Source organism: Eumetopias jubatus, unplaced genomic scaffold (assembly GCF_037043125.1).
Source record: "Eumetopias jubatus isolate StellerSeaLion01/CBP00866 unplaced genomic scaffold, mEumJub1_p1.0 scaffold_2, whole genome shotgun sequence".
Classification (NCBI taxonomy): domain Eukaryota; kingdom Metazoa; phylum Chordata; class Mammalia; order Carnivora; family Otariidae; genus Eumetopias; species Eumetopias jubatus.
The window spans coordinates 35,166,452-35,181,577 of NW_028274808.1; the positions used below are offsets into that span (position 1 = coordinate 35,166,452).

The following is a 15,126-nucleotide window of genomic DNA, read 5'->3' on the forward strand; positions in this document are numbered from 1 at the left end:
ATTGCAAAGATTTTAAATACAAAAGTAAAAAGGCCTATTATTCCTCCCTCTCCATCATTCCCATTCTTCTGTCATGGATAACCACTGTAAATACTCTGGTGAGTATTCTTCCAAATCTTTATATAGTTACATATAGAATTTTGAAAATAGGGTTGATTCTGTGACTTGCTTATTCAACTTAACAATATATCCTAGATATCCTTCTACATCAGCATGTATAATTTTCATATATACTTTATTATTTAAATAGTTACACAGTAAACACCTATGGTATCTATACCACAATGTACTTAACCATTTGTGTACTGAGAATCATTTAGCTGCTCACAATTGTTTGAAATTATAAACAGGTCTACAGGAAACTTTCTTGAAACTAGCTCTGTGGGCATGTATGTATTCCTATTGGACAGATTTGAAATTTTAATAGATATAGCACAGCCTGTAGAACAGTTTTGCAGTATCAATTTCCATCATACCAGTAGTGAGGGTGCCTGATTCTCTATTCTCTTGATAGTATTAGTTGTTTTTAACCAGCAGCATAAATATAATGATCTGGGGTAGTTTTACAAAACGTACATGTCAATCAACGTCTATCTACTGATGAATCTGATTTGATAAATCTGGCATGAGGCCTAGAGTCTGAATATTTTAAGATCACATTCCAGCTGATTCTGATGCACCCTCTTAGTTGGCTCATTGCATTACAATCTTTGCATTGTAGTTATTGCATTATACTCTTACGATTACTGCACCCCCTCTAGAAGGTGCCTAAAGATGTTCACATTATGTAACAATGTTGTAATATAGATAAGCATCTATTATGAAATGCTCTAAGACCACTCTGTGTTGTCATAAAGTCTGACAAGCCCACATCTTGAGACAGGATTAATGGACAGTTCAGATATTACCTTGATTATCTCATAAACACTTCTTCTAGAAAGCTCTAAGGCAGAGAGGATTTCTCTACTTCACTGAGTCTGATGAACTGATTTTGGCTGCCTGGAATACTGTGAAGGACTATGAGGCTACAGTCCAGCTTGATTCTATGACCAATTAATAATGCCTACCATCTTGAGTCTAGTAGGAATTACCATAATGATAAAGCACGTAAACCAAAACAGCAAACAGAAGAGGGAAATGATTGCTGATAATACACTTTTCAAGGCATATCTGATTAAACAGCTGCTGTTTATACTGTTAGCAAATGGAAAGAATTTTAGAAGTTCTAAAATTGCAAACAAATGAATACAAGAGCATGCAGGAAATCAAACTGCCCATATCACTTTATAGTGGGATGGGGTGCAGGGGAGTGTTAAGACAGCACTCTCATTTTTTAGCATCTACTCTGGGCCAAGCACTTTATACATTATTTCATTTAATCTTCATAACAACTTTGCAGGATAGGTATGGTGACTCCTGGTTCATAGGGAAAAGAAACTGAGCTTCAGAGAGGTTAGATGTCTTGCTTTAAACCATAAAGCAAAGGGGGAAGAATGACTATTTATATCTAAGTGTGTCTGACTCTACACCCCAAGATTTTTACCACGCTACGATTTCCACTTCACTGAGCCATAACTTCTGAGAGGATGTGATTCTTTTGTTCATGCTCTTTATTCCCGATCACTGCCAAAATAACTATTCTATAGTAACCGCCACTAACACTTAAATAGCCCTTAGTATGTACCAGGAACCATTCTAAGTGCTTTACGTACGGTACATTCAATCCTCCCAACAACCTCCAGGTAGATGTTAACCTTAGTTCTCATTACAGACTGGGAAATAGAGGCACACTGAGGTTAAATGACTTGCTCAAGTGCACAAGGCTAGTCATTAATTGACAGAGCTGGGATTTGATCGAGGCAGTTTGGTTTCAGAGTCAGTGATGCGAATAACCAGTGTAACATACTGGTAATGCTGATAAATGTTAGGAATCACTTCTTTATGCACAGCTGAAGAACTGAAACATTACCCTAATTTGACCCTTGGCAAAAATGTATAGCTCACAAAGAATGGTATGTTCTAAAATTCTGTAAACACACGGTGCAAATATACAGGTGGAATTCAAAAGTTCTTCAAACTTCCAACTTGAAGACAAGTTAAATACTGACATTGACAAGATGCAACCTGTGTTTTTGGTTCTCATAACTGTCATATACAAGATCAGCTTCCAGATTAGTCTCCCAAATTATAGTCTACAGAGGTTTTCAGGCATATGTATTCAGAGACTAAGGTTTTTGATGTTTCTGATTTAGTTCCAAACACAAACTTTTAAGAAGTTTGGTATTTCCCGCCTTTGCTCCTCTAGCCCTAGAACTAAATATTTCGTTTTAGTTTGAACTAAGGAAATAACATTACCATCTTACAATTATGAGTTTACAATTACACGCAAGTATTTTCACATGCGTTCTTATTTGATCCTCAAAACAATCCTGTATGGCTGACAGGACAGGTGTTATCTTCATTTTTTAGATGACTACATTTAATATTTGAGATGCTAAGTTTTCCAAGACCAAAAAGCTCATTAGTGATTAACCTGAAAAAGAACCAATCTCTTACCTTCTGATCCTGCTCTCTTTACCACGATATCTAACTGCCAGAGGACATCCAGCTACCCAAAGACAATCATACTATAAGAGTCATATGTTCAAAACTGAATGAACAGTCTTTGCCCTAGCTCAGTTTTCCTTTCAGACTACCCCAGATTTGTCATTGCTTCCACTATTTTTCTAGCTTCCCAGGCTAGAAGCCTCAGTCGTGTGGGTGGCTGATTCTCCCCTCTATGAAGCCACAAAATGAGGCACTGAACACAAATCTTGTAGTTTCTTCCACTGAAGTCTCTGATTTCTTTTTTGATCCATGTCAGGCCAAGCCCTCAGCACCTTAATCCTGAACTACAGCAACTGATTTTCTAGATATTTCTCATCTTTAACTTCTTCCTGCATAGCACTTAGATGTGTCCTTAAACCAAACTTTGATAAGTCTACTCCCATTCTAAGAAACTCTAAAGCTCCATATTATACCAAGTCCCTTCCATGCCTTTCAAGGTCTTCCATAATCTTGACTTTCCTACTCAACTCAAATTGTATATGCATGAATAAACTTTTCTCAGCATCCATGGGCCCAAATAACTATAAAATGTGGCCCTGCTCACATATTACCCTTTGTTTAATCCCATGAAGCAAAGTTTTATTCCCATTTTACAGATGTGAAGAAATGGCACTCAAAAGGATCAAGTGATTTAATCCAGCTGCCCCTTCCCTTTTCCTCTCCTCCCAACTGAGTCCCAGAAAAGGATGGTGAAAATGTGTGATTCAATCACACAGCCAACAGAAGTTGAAAAAAATGGTGAAACTCAGATCTTCTAACTCAATACAGTACTCTACTCGGCAGCTGCCACCTCTTCTGGAAATTATCCATACTCTGCACTTCTTTCCAATATGCTCCATAGCCACAATCCAAACGCATGTCTGACAGCTTCCCTTGTATCTCACAAGCATCTTAAAATACCTAATAATGAACTTAAGTTTTTATTTTACTTCCATGTGTCCTTCCTCCAGTCCTTCCTATGAGAAAAAAAAAAAAAAAGAAACCTCCATCTATCAGTTGTCAAAGCCAGATATCTGAGACTCATACATCCCTTACCCTCACTCCTACTCTTCCCCAATGTATCAGTAAACTCCTGGAGTTTTATCTCCAAAGTATACATCTCATATTTGTCTATTTCATTCCATGTCTTTTCTTCTTCATGCTAGTCCAATCTCCTCACTTAATCTATTCCATAGCTACCTTCTCAGTCTTCATGCTTCTTCTCCCACCTATGATCTATTTTCCCATATAACGGCCAGTCCCCTTTTAAAAACTAACCCAATCATTTGACTACCCCTCAAAATACAGCAAGGAAAAGGAATTATTGGGCACGTACTGCATGGAGCACTGAGTGTTATACAAAAACAATGGATCGTGGATCACCACATCAAAAACTAATGATGTACTGTATGGTGACGAACATAACATAAAAAAAAAAAAAAGTATCTTAGGATTTCTCTTCCATAGGAGATCCACAGGACAAGAGGGGGCTCCTGGATCTTTTGAGACTGAGAAACATGGTGAGACCATGTTTTATCTGCATATTACTTCCTTCTAGATTTGGGATTCCTGAGGCAGAAGTTCCAAGCAGTTCAATCCCTCCTTAGTTGATTTTTGGGTACCCTCTCATGCCTATTCTCATTTAAACTTAATTTTCATTTAAATATGAATTTGAAAAATGAAGCTGAACACACTTTTGGCTCCAGTTTCTATTCAGAAAGTCTGGATCCTTCTGGAGATCAGTATAGATAGATGCCCTAGAGCAGCAATTTTTGAGATTTTTCCACCATCCTTTTCTGGGATTCAGTTGGGAGGAGAGGAAAAGGGAAGGGGCAGCTGGATCATTTGGCTGAAAGGTTCTCAAGCTTGAGGAGGGCTCAGATTTTAGTCCATTTTCACTGGAATATCTGTGCCAAGAAGCCATATGAATCAGAAATGTTTCAGGCTTGTAGATCCTCTGTGCCATTTCTTCAGTAATGGTGACCACAATTACAGAGATCATTCCAAGTCACTCATTTACTCATAGCAGTGATAATCTTCTGTGAATTCTTGTTCGAATTCCTTCTGCTTATGGTGTGACTCTCTTTTTCCAGAGAAAGCAGTGAGGTTTTCGTTTTTTTTAATGATTATTTTAGCTATTCATATGTGGTGGCAGTGGGACATCTATTTAAGTGCACATTATTTTAATGTAATTGTTTTGTGGGTGGATCACCCTTGGAAAATATTTCATTATAGTTTTATATTCTATACCTGCAACCTGTTTCATGATAAGTTGATACATTGTCCTTTGTAATTTCTATATTTTGTGTTTGTACTTTTTCATTCATTTTAAACCCAGTTCATGTAAAATAGAAATATTTTATACTCCAATGCAGTGTTTACCTTCTTTTGGTCGGCTCTGAAATATCCATAATCTATACATCTATATCTAATCTGTTTTAAATTTTATTTGCAGGTTCACTTGCCATTACTGATCAATTGCATGCTGAATTTAGTTCCTGTTCAGAAAACACTTCAGTAAAAAGTAGTATAAATGTAGGAGAAGGTTGTTTCCCACAGTTTTGTTATATTGTAACGAACTATATACTCTAACATATATAGCTACATTATGATACAGGGGGAAAAAAAAGGAATTATTGCTATACTCAACAACACAGATGACTCTCACAATGTCATTTTGAGTGAAAGAGGCCAGACAGGGTGATTCCATTTACATAGTATACAATGTGATTTCATTTACATAAGGTTCAAAAACAAGGTAAAGTTAAAACTAACTCTATGGAGGGGCGCCTGGGTGGCTCAGTCAGTTAAGCGTCTGACTTTGGCTCAGGTCATGATCTCGGGGCCCTGGGATCAAGCTGCATGTCAGGCTCCCTGCTAAGCGCGGAGTTTGCTTGGAAATTCGCTCTCTCCCTCTGCCCCTCCCCCTGCTCATGTGAGTGCTTGCGCTCTCTCTCTCTCAAATAAATAAATAGACTAACTCTATGGAGACATCTGTCAAAATAGTACTTGCTTACTGGGAGGTCGGGGGGGGGGGGCAGCGGTGGTGGGCTATAAATACTGGATAAGACCAAAAGGGAGGTTTCTGAGCTGCCGATTCTATCAGCTAGTTATATTTAACGTATTGATCTAGATAGAAGTTACATAGTCTTAAGCAAAAACAAAACAAACCTTCAGGGCCTTCCCAATGCACTCAAATAAAATCGAGACTATTTATCATGGCCAGCAAGCCCCTGCATGGTCACACGTCAGTTTACATTTCCAAAGTCATTTACCAGCATTCTCTGCTGCAAGCACTGCACTCCAGCCACATGGGTTTCCTTTCAGTTTCTCAAATGTGCCCACTTCATCTTTGCGATCAGGACGCTCACATGTGCTCCTCCAGCTACCTGAACACACATAATCCCTCCGAGAGGCCTGCTGAGGTCCCGTACTTTTCTCCTTTATAGCATTTGCCATAATATGGGTTATACAAACATGTGTTTACCTTCTTATTGTCTGTCTCCCTTACTCCCTTACTGCTCTAAAAAGGCAGACATGGGTAGAGACCATGTATGTCTTATTCAATATCATTCAATCGATAAATGAAAGAAATAGTCCCTATTCCTCTGAGGGCTTATAACTAGTATGCCTCCATTTACCTGCCAGATTTCTGGGGACATTACCCTACAGTGTAACTTTACTCACCCACTAATTCCTTGTTTGGTAAAAATGTGTTATGCTCATTATAAAAAATAATAAATAAATAAACACATATTTAAAATATTCATACCCATAGTTACATGGTCAACTGATCTACCACAAAGGTGCCAAGGTTATTCAAGGGGAGAAGACAGTATTTTCTCAACAAATGGGGCTGGAACAACTGACTGGATATCAGTATGGAAAAACTGAACCTCAACCCCTACTTTACGTTATACCCGAAAATAACTACAATTAGTTCGTAAACCTAATACTAAAATCAAAATGATAAAACTTCTAGAATAAAAACATGGGACAAGATATACCACTGGGTTAGGCAAAGATTTTCTTAAACAAATACCATGAACTGTGAAAGAAAAAGACTGACAAAATGGACTTCAAAATTTAAAACTTTTGCTTTTCAAAGGACACAGTTAAAAAAAGAAAAAGGTGATTTAAAAATGGTAGCCATGAGAACAGGGGAAGATAGGGGAGTAGGAGGATCATGAGCTCCCCTTCTCCCACAGACACACCAGGATGACAACTAATTGTCATGCAACTCACTCTGAAAACAAGCTGAAGACCAGCAGAACAGATCAGTCACAGCTAAAGACATAAAGAGAAGGCCACAATGAGAAGGGTAGGAGAGGCAGACATGTGATCAGGAACCAAACCCCTTGTGCAGTGACCTACAAGTGGGAGGGATATCACAGGCACAGAGGCACTCCTTGAGGAGTGGATCAAGCCCCTGCACCAGGAAGCCAAACCCCTATAATGTCTGGCTAGAAAATCCTGAGCTTAATTCTGGGAGATCCAGAGGGCTACAGAAAATCAAGCCTTTGCTCTTAAAGGGCCAGCACTATGTCACTTGGTCTGAGACCCAGCACAAAAGCAACAGTTTGAAAATTGCCTAGGTTATAGTGAAATAGATTTATCGAGATTTAGGACATATGCTGGAGGGGCAGGGATCTGTGACGGCTTTCTATGGGGCTGGAACTGCTGGTGAGTCATTTTTCTTGCTCTCCTTCAGCCTTGCTGGTTAGACACTTGCAGAAGCCAGGCCTGACACTCTCCATCTACCGTGCTCACTCCACTTGCCAGCTCTGCAGTTCCCCTGTGGACCTGGCCCATCCAACTCACCCATCCCAGCAGGGGCCCCTCCAAAGCAGCTCCTACCCCACCACACACAACAGACAACCTCCATCAGGAGCAATACCTCCCAAAATGACTACCACCCACCAGGCAGCCCTGGTCCAGGACAAGCACCCCTTCAAAGTGACTTCTGCCCCAGGAAAGAGGGTGAGCCAGCTTTGCCCACCAGCATACCCACAGCAGTTGTGGTCAGGCCTCTCAGCCAGCTTTGCAGGGGACCAGCCCAACCCATCACATGCCCTCAGCAGCTACAGTTAAACTTCTCAGTCAGCTGTGCTGGGACTGACTACACTGCAGCCAGAAAGCCTGGGGGACATCCCTGCCCACCACTGCACCTGTAATAGTCTCGTGGTTGGTTACTGCTGACAGCTGGGCTAAGGGATAGCCCCACCCACCAGCAGCACACCCACAGAAATCGGGGCCCAGTCACAATAGGACACATGCAGCCCACACAGGGGACAGCTCTGAAGCACTGGGTTCTGGTGACAAGGGGGACTGCACTATACAACGTCTTCCAGATAAGGCAACTACTTTTAAGATCAGGAGACACAGCTGACGTACCTAATATATAGAAACAAACACAGAGAGTTAGATAAAACAAGAAGACAGAGGAATATATTCCAAATGGAAGAATAAAACAAAACCTCCAAGAAAGAACTAAACAAAATACAGATAAGTAATCTATCTGAAAAAGAGTTCAAAGTAATGGTCATGAAGATGCTAACCAGACTTGAGGGAAAAGTGGATGAACTCTATGAGAACTTCAACAAAGAGATAGAAAATATAAAAAAGAAACAATCAGATCTGAAGAATACAATAACTGAAATGAAAAATCCTAGAGGGAATCAACAGCAGATTAGAAGAAGCAGAAGAATGGATCAGAGATCTGGAAGACAGGGTAGTGGACAGCACCCAAACTGAACAGCGAAAAGAAAAAAGAATTTTTTTAAAATGAGGATAGAAAAAAATAATAATAAATAAAAAATAAAAAATAAAACTGAGGATAGATGGGGCACCTGGTTAGTTCAGTCAGAAGAGTGTGTGCCTCTTGATCTTGGGGTTGTAAGTTCAAGCCCCACGTTGGGTGTAGGGATTACTTAAATAATTTTTTTTAATTAGGAAGGTTAAGGGACTGATAGAACAACATCAAGCATACTAGCATTCACATTATAGGGATCCCTTAAGAAGAAGAAGAGAAAGGGGCAGAAAATTTATCTGAGAAATAATAGCTGAAAACTTCCCTAACCTGGAGAAGGAAACAGACATCCAGGTCCAGGAAGCAGAAAGAGACCCAAACAAGCTGGACCCAAAGAGATCCACACCAAGACACATTATTATTAAAATATCAAAAATCAAAAATAGAGAGATTCTTAAAAGCAGCAAGAGAAGAGCATATAGTTATGTACAAGGAAACACCACAACACTATCAGCTGATTTTTCAGCAAAAACCTTACAGGCCAGAAGAAAGTGGCGTGATATATTTAAAGTGCTGAAAGGAAAAAAAACCTACATCCAAGAATTCTCTCCCTAGAAAGATTATCATTCAGAATTGAAGAAGAGATAAAGAGTTTCAGAGACAAACAAAAGTTAAAGGAGTTCATCACCACTATAGTGGCCTTACATGAAATGTTAAAGGGGGGTGGGGGTGGGGAAGAGATATTAAAGGGACTTCTTTAAGCAGAAAATAAAGGCATAACGAGAAGAAAATTATGAAAGAAAAAACTTCACTGGTAAAAGCAATACATAAGCAGACGTAGTAAATCAATCACTTATAAAGCTAGTATGCAGATTAAAAGACAAAAGTAGTAAAGTCAACTATATCTACAAAAATTAGTTAAGGGATACACAAAATAAAAAGATGTAAAATATGATGTCATATACATACAACATGGGAGAGAGGGAGTAAAAATGGAGTGCTCTTAGAATATGTTTGAACTTAAGCAACCATACACATAGAATGTTATTTACGAAACTCATGGTAACCACATACCAAAAACCTGTAATGCACAAAAAATAAAAAGAATTCCAAGCATAACACTAAAGAAAGTCATCAAATCACAAAAAAAGCAGGAGAAAGGAATGGAGAACTACAAAAACAAGTGGAAAACAATTAACTAAATGGCATTAAGTACATACCTATCAATAATTACTTTAAATGTAAATGGACTAAATGCTCCAACAGACATAGGGTGACTGAATGGATAAAAAACAAGACCTAGCTATATGCTGTCTACAAGAGGCTCACTTAAGACCCAAAGACACATACAGACTGAAAAGTGAAGAAGTGGAAAATGATATTCCATGCAAATGGAAAAAAAGAAAAAGCTGGAGTAGTAATACTTCTATCAGACAAAATAGACCTTAAAACACCGTAATAAGAGACAAGGAATGGCATTACATAATGATAAAGGTGTCAATCCAACAAGAGGACATAACAATTGCAAAAATTACATGTACCAAACATAAAAGCACCTAAATATATAAAGCAAATATTAACAGACATAAAAGGAGAAATTTGACAGTAACACAATAATAGTAGGGGACTTTAACACCCCCCTTACATCAATGGCTAGTTCATCCAGACAGAAAATCAATAAGGAAACAGTGGCTTTGAGTGACACAATAAACCAGATGGACTTAACAGATATATACACGGAAATATTCCACCCCAAAAAGCCAGAATACACATCTTTTCAAGCATACACAGAACATTCTCCAGGAAAGATAACATGTTAGGTCACAAAGCAGTTTCAATAAATTTAAGATGATTGAAATTATATCAAATATCTTTTCTGACCACAACAGTATAAAACTAGAAATCAATTACAAGAAAACAACTGCAAAAACCACAAACACACAGAGGCTAAACAACATGCTACTGAACAACCAATGGGTCAAGAAAGAAATCAAAGAGGAAATAAAAAATACCTGGAGACAAATTAAAACGGAAACACAATGGTTCAAAAAGAGGGAAATTCAGAACAAGACAGGCTTACTAGAAGGAACAAAAACCTCAAATAAATAATCTAACCTTACACTTAATGGAACTAGAAAAAGAAAAAAAAAAGCCAAAGTCAGTAGAAAAAAAGAAACAATAAAGATCAGAACAAAAATAGATGAAATAAGAAAAAAGTAGAAAAGATCAATGAAACTAAAAGATGGTTCTGTGAAAAGATAATCAAGATTGATAAGCCTTTAGCCAGACTCAATAAGAAGAGAGAGAACTCAAATAAATAAAATCGGAAATGAGAGGGGGTGCCTGGGTGGCTCAGTCGTTAAGCGTCTGCCTTCAGCTCAGGTCGTGGTCCCAGGGTCCTGGGATCGAGCCCTGCATCAGACTCCCAGCTCAGCAAGAAGCCTACTTCTCCCTCTCCCACTCCCCCTGCTTGTGTTCACTCTCTCGCTGTCTCTCTCTGTCAAATAAATAAATAAATAAATCTTAAAAAAAAAACGGAAATGAGAGAGGGAAAGTTATTACCAACACCAAAGAAACATAAAGGATCATAAGAGACTACCAGAAAAATTATATGGCAACAAGTTGGATAACCAAGAAGTGGATAAATTCCTAGGAACACACAATCTTCCAAGACTGAATCAGAAAGAAAAGAAAATCTGAACAGACCAATTATAAGTAATGAAATTGAACTGGTAATCTAAAAACTTCCAACAAAGTCCATGACCAGATGGCTTCACAGGTGAATTCTACCAAACATTTAAAAAAGAGTTAATACCTATCCTTCTCAAACTATTCCAAAAGAAATAGAAGAGGAAGGAATGCTTACAAATTCATTCTATGAGGCCAGCATTATCCTGAGATCAAAACTAGACAAAGACACTACAAAAGAAAAAGAAGAAAATGACAGACCAATATCCCTGATGATCACAGATGCAGAATCCTCAACAAAAGGTTAGCAAATCAAATTCAACAATACATTAAAAGGATCATTCATGGTACGCCTGGGTGGCTCAGTCAATTAAGCATTTGTCTTTAGCTCAGGTCATGGTCCCAGGGTCCTAGGATCAAGTCCCACATTGGGCTCTTTGCTCAACGAGGAGCCTGCTTCTCCCTCTGCCTGCTGCTCCCCCTGCTTATGCTCTGACAAATAAATAAAATCTTAAAAAAAAAAAAAAAAAAAGGATCATTCACCACAATAAAGTGGGATTTGTTCTAGGGATGCAAGGATGGTTCAATATCTGCAAATCAATCAACATGATACACCACATTAAGAAATGAAGGATAAAAATCATATGAACTTCTCAAGAGATGCAGAAAAGAATTTGACATTCATTCATGATAAAAACTCTCAACAAAGTGGGTATCAAGAGCACATACCTCAACATAACAAAGACAATCTTGAGAAAGAACACAATCATATCATAATCCTTGGTATCACAATCCAAGATTTCAAACTATACTACAAAGATACAGTAATCAAAACAGTATGGTACTGGCACAAAAACAGACGCACAGATCAATGGAACAGAATAAAGAGCCCAGAAATAAACCCACACATATATGATCAATTAATCTATGACAAAGGAGGCAAGAATACACAATAAAGAAAAAGCAGTCTTTTCAATAAATGATGTTGGGAAAACTGGACAGCTTAACACAAAATAATGAAGCTGGATCACTTTCTTATGCCATACAAAAAAATAAACTCAAAATGAATTAGACTTAAATTTAAGACCTAAAACTGTAAAACTCCTAAAAGACAACATAGCCAGTAAACTCTTATACATCAGTCTTAGCAATATTTTTCTGGATCTGTTTCCTAGACAAGGGAAACAGAAGCAAAAATAAATAATTGGAATTACATTAAACCAAAAAGCTTTTGCACTGCAAAGGAAACCATCAACACAACAAAAAGGCAACCTACTGAGTGGGAGAAGATATTTGCAAATGATATATCTGATAATGGGTTAAAAGCAAAATATATAAAGAACTCATATAACTCAACGCCAAAAAACCTCAATTAAATGATTAAAATGGGTGGGAGGATCCGAACAGACATTTTTCCAAAGAAGACACACAGATGGGTAAGAGACGCATGAAAAGAGGTTCAACATCACTCTAATCATCAGGAAAATGCAATGAGATATCACCTCACACGAGTCAGAATGGAAAGATAAGAAATAATAAGTGTAGGGGTGCCTGGGTGGCTCAGTCTGTTAGGCATCTGACTTCAGCTCAGGTCATGACCCTGGGTCCTGCACTTGAGCCCCACATCGGGCTCCCAGCTCCACATGGAGTCTGCTTCTCCCTCTCCCTCTCTCTCTGCCCCTCCCAACTCTCACGCTCTCGCATGCTCTCTCTCAAATAAACAAACAAAATCTTAAAAAAAAAAAAAAAGAAAGAAAGAAGTATTAGTCATGATGTAGAGAAAAGGAAATACTTGTGCACTGTTGGTGAGAATGTAAATTGGTGCAATCACTATGGAAAACAGTATGGAGGTTCAAAAAATTAAAAACAGAAACACAACACAATCCAGTAACACCACTCTGGACCAAAGAAAATAAAAACACTGATTTGAAAAGATATATGCACCACTATGTCTACTGCAGCATTATTTACAATAGCCAGAATATGGAAGTAACCCGTCCATTGATAACATGAATAAAGTATACACAGAATATTAGCCATAAAAAAATAATGAAATCTTGCCATTTGGATAGATCTAGAGGGGCGATCTAAGGGTGAAATAAATCAAAGACAAATACTATATGATTCACTTACATGTGCTATCTAAAAAACACAAAAAATGAGCAAACAAAAACAAACCAAAAAATAACAGAAATTGCTCATAAATACACAAACTGCTGGTTCCCAGAAAGAGGGTGGGAATATAGGCAAAATAGGTGAAGAGGATTAAGAGGTACAAAATTCCAGTTGTAAAATAAGTATGTCATGGGGATGAAAAGTACAACATAGGAAATATAGCCAATAATATTGTAATAAATTTGTATGGTGACAAACGGTAACTATACTTACTGTGAAGAGCATTTTGTAATGTAAATAATTGTTGAATTACTGCGTTGTACACCTGAAACTAATACTTTATGTCAACTATATTTCAATTAAAAAAAAATTACAGGAGTGCCTGGGTGGCTCAGTTGGTTAAGCGTCTGCCTTCAGCTCAGGTCATGATCTCAGGGTCCTGTGATCCAGCCCCGCACTGGGCTCCCTGCTCAGCAGGAAGTCTGCTTCTCCCTCTCCCATCGCCTCCTTCCCCCTGTTCATCATTTGTCTCTCTCAAATAAATAAATAAAATCTTAAAAATAGAAAAATAAAAAAAATATTACAGAGACAAAACAAAAGAACAAAAAGGTACATTATAGGCAGGGAGAAAATATTTGCAAAACACATATTTTATAAACAACATCCTTTATTCTGACATTCTAGAAAATGCGAAGAGATTAAGGGTTCCCAGGCAAAAATGGGAAAAGTGAAAGTTTAAATATTTGTTACTCCAAATTTAAGTATTTGTTACTCCAATTATACATAATTTTTGCAAACATATAATTGCAAACAGAAATACATACAATAGATCTGGCAGGCATCATTTTAAATAAGTGATTAAACATGACATTACCAAAAGCAGGACAACCTGGCATTATGGGCCTCATGATGTGATTAATTAACACATCGTCATCTCCTAAGTATTCTTCCCAATGCTTTAAACTGAAAAATGAAGAAACAATCAGACAAATACAAAATGTGGAACATTCTTCAGACAACTGGCCTGGGCTCTTCAAAAAAGCTAATGTTATAAATAAACAAACAAAAGATGGAAAGATTCTTCTAGATTTTTTTTAAAGATTTTATTTATTTATTTGAGAGAGAGAGGGAGAGCACAGACGGAGAGTGAGAGGGAGAAGCAGACTCCCCACTGAGCAGACAGCCCAATGTGGGGCTCAATCCCAGGACCCTGAGATCATGACCTGAGCCAAAGACAGACACTTAGCTGACTGAGCCACCCAGGCGCTCAGTTTCTTCTAGATTTTAAAACATTTAACCACCAATGTAACACATGAACTTGGATGAAATTACAAATTTAAACATATACACACACAGGTAAAAAATGTATTTTGGAGAAAACTTAGAATTTTAATGGACTGGCCATTAAAAAATGGAGCTATTAATTTTCAAGGGTATAATAATAGCGTTTGGTTTATATAAAAGAATGTCTTTATTCTTAGAAGAGGCATGCTGAACTATTTAAAGTGCCATGGGATCACAACTTTCAAATGTCTTGGGATTAAAAAAGGACATATAAAAGGAGGTAAATGTTAACCATTAGCTAATACAGGTGTCGACTATAATATTCTTTTAACTTCCTTAAGTCTTAAAAGTGAAAAGTTGGGAAAAAACAAAGTAACTTGGCTAAGGTTTGGAAGAAATTTTAAAAAGAAAAAGCTACAGCTTCTTAGGGTGGTAAAAGCCTGCATTAAAACTTGGCACCGGGGCACCTGGCTGGCTCAGCTGGTAGAATATGTGACTCTTGATCTACAGGTTGTGAGTTCAAGCCCCGCATTGGGCGTAGAGATTACCTAAAAACAAAACAAGACAGGGATGCCTGGGTGGCTCAGTTGGTTGGGCATCTACCTTTGACTGAGGTCATGATCCCGGGGTCCTGGTATCGAATCCCGCATTGGGCTCCTTGCTAGGCAAAGGAGCCTGCTTCTCCCTCTGCCTGCCGCTCCCCC

At 38.1% G+C, this 15,126-nt stretch overlaps 1 protein-coding gene across 7 annotated transcripts in view; it reads right to left on the minus strand.

Moving 5' to 3' along the window:
- NSD3 (nuclear receptor binding SET domain protein 3) overlaps positions 1–15,126 on the minus strand; it is a 119,737-nt gene that overhangs the window by 74,689 nt on the left and 29,922 nt on the right. The gene's annotated exons all lie outside the window — the stretch shown is intronic.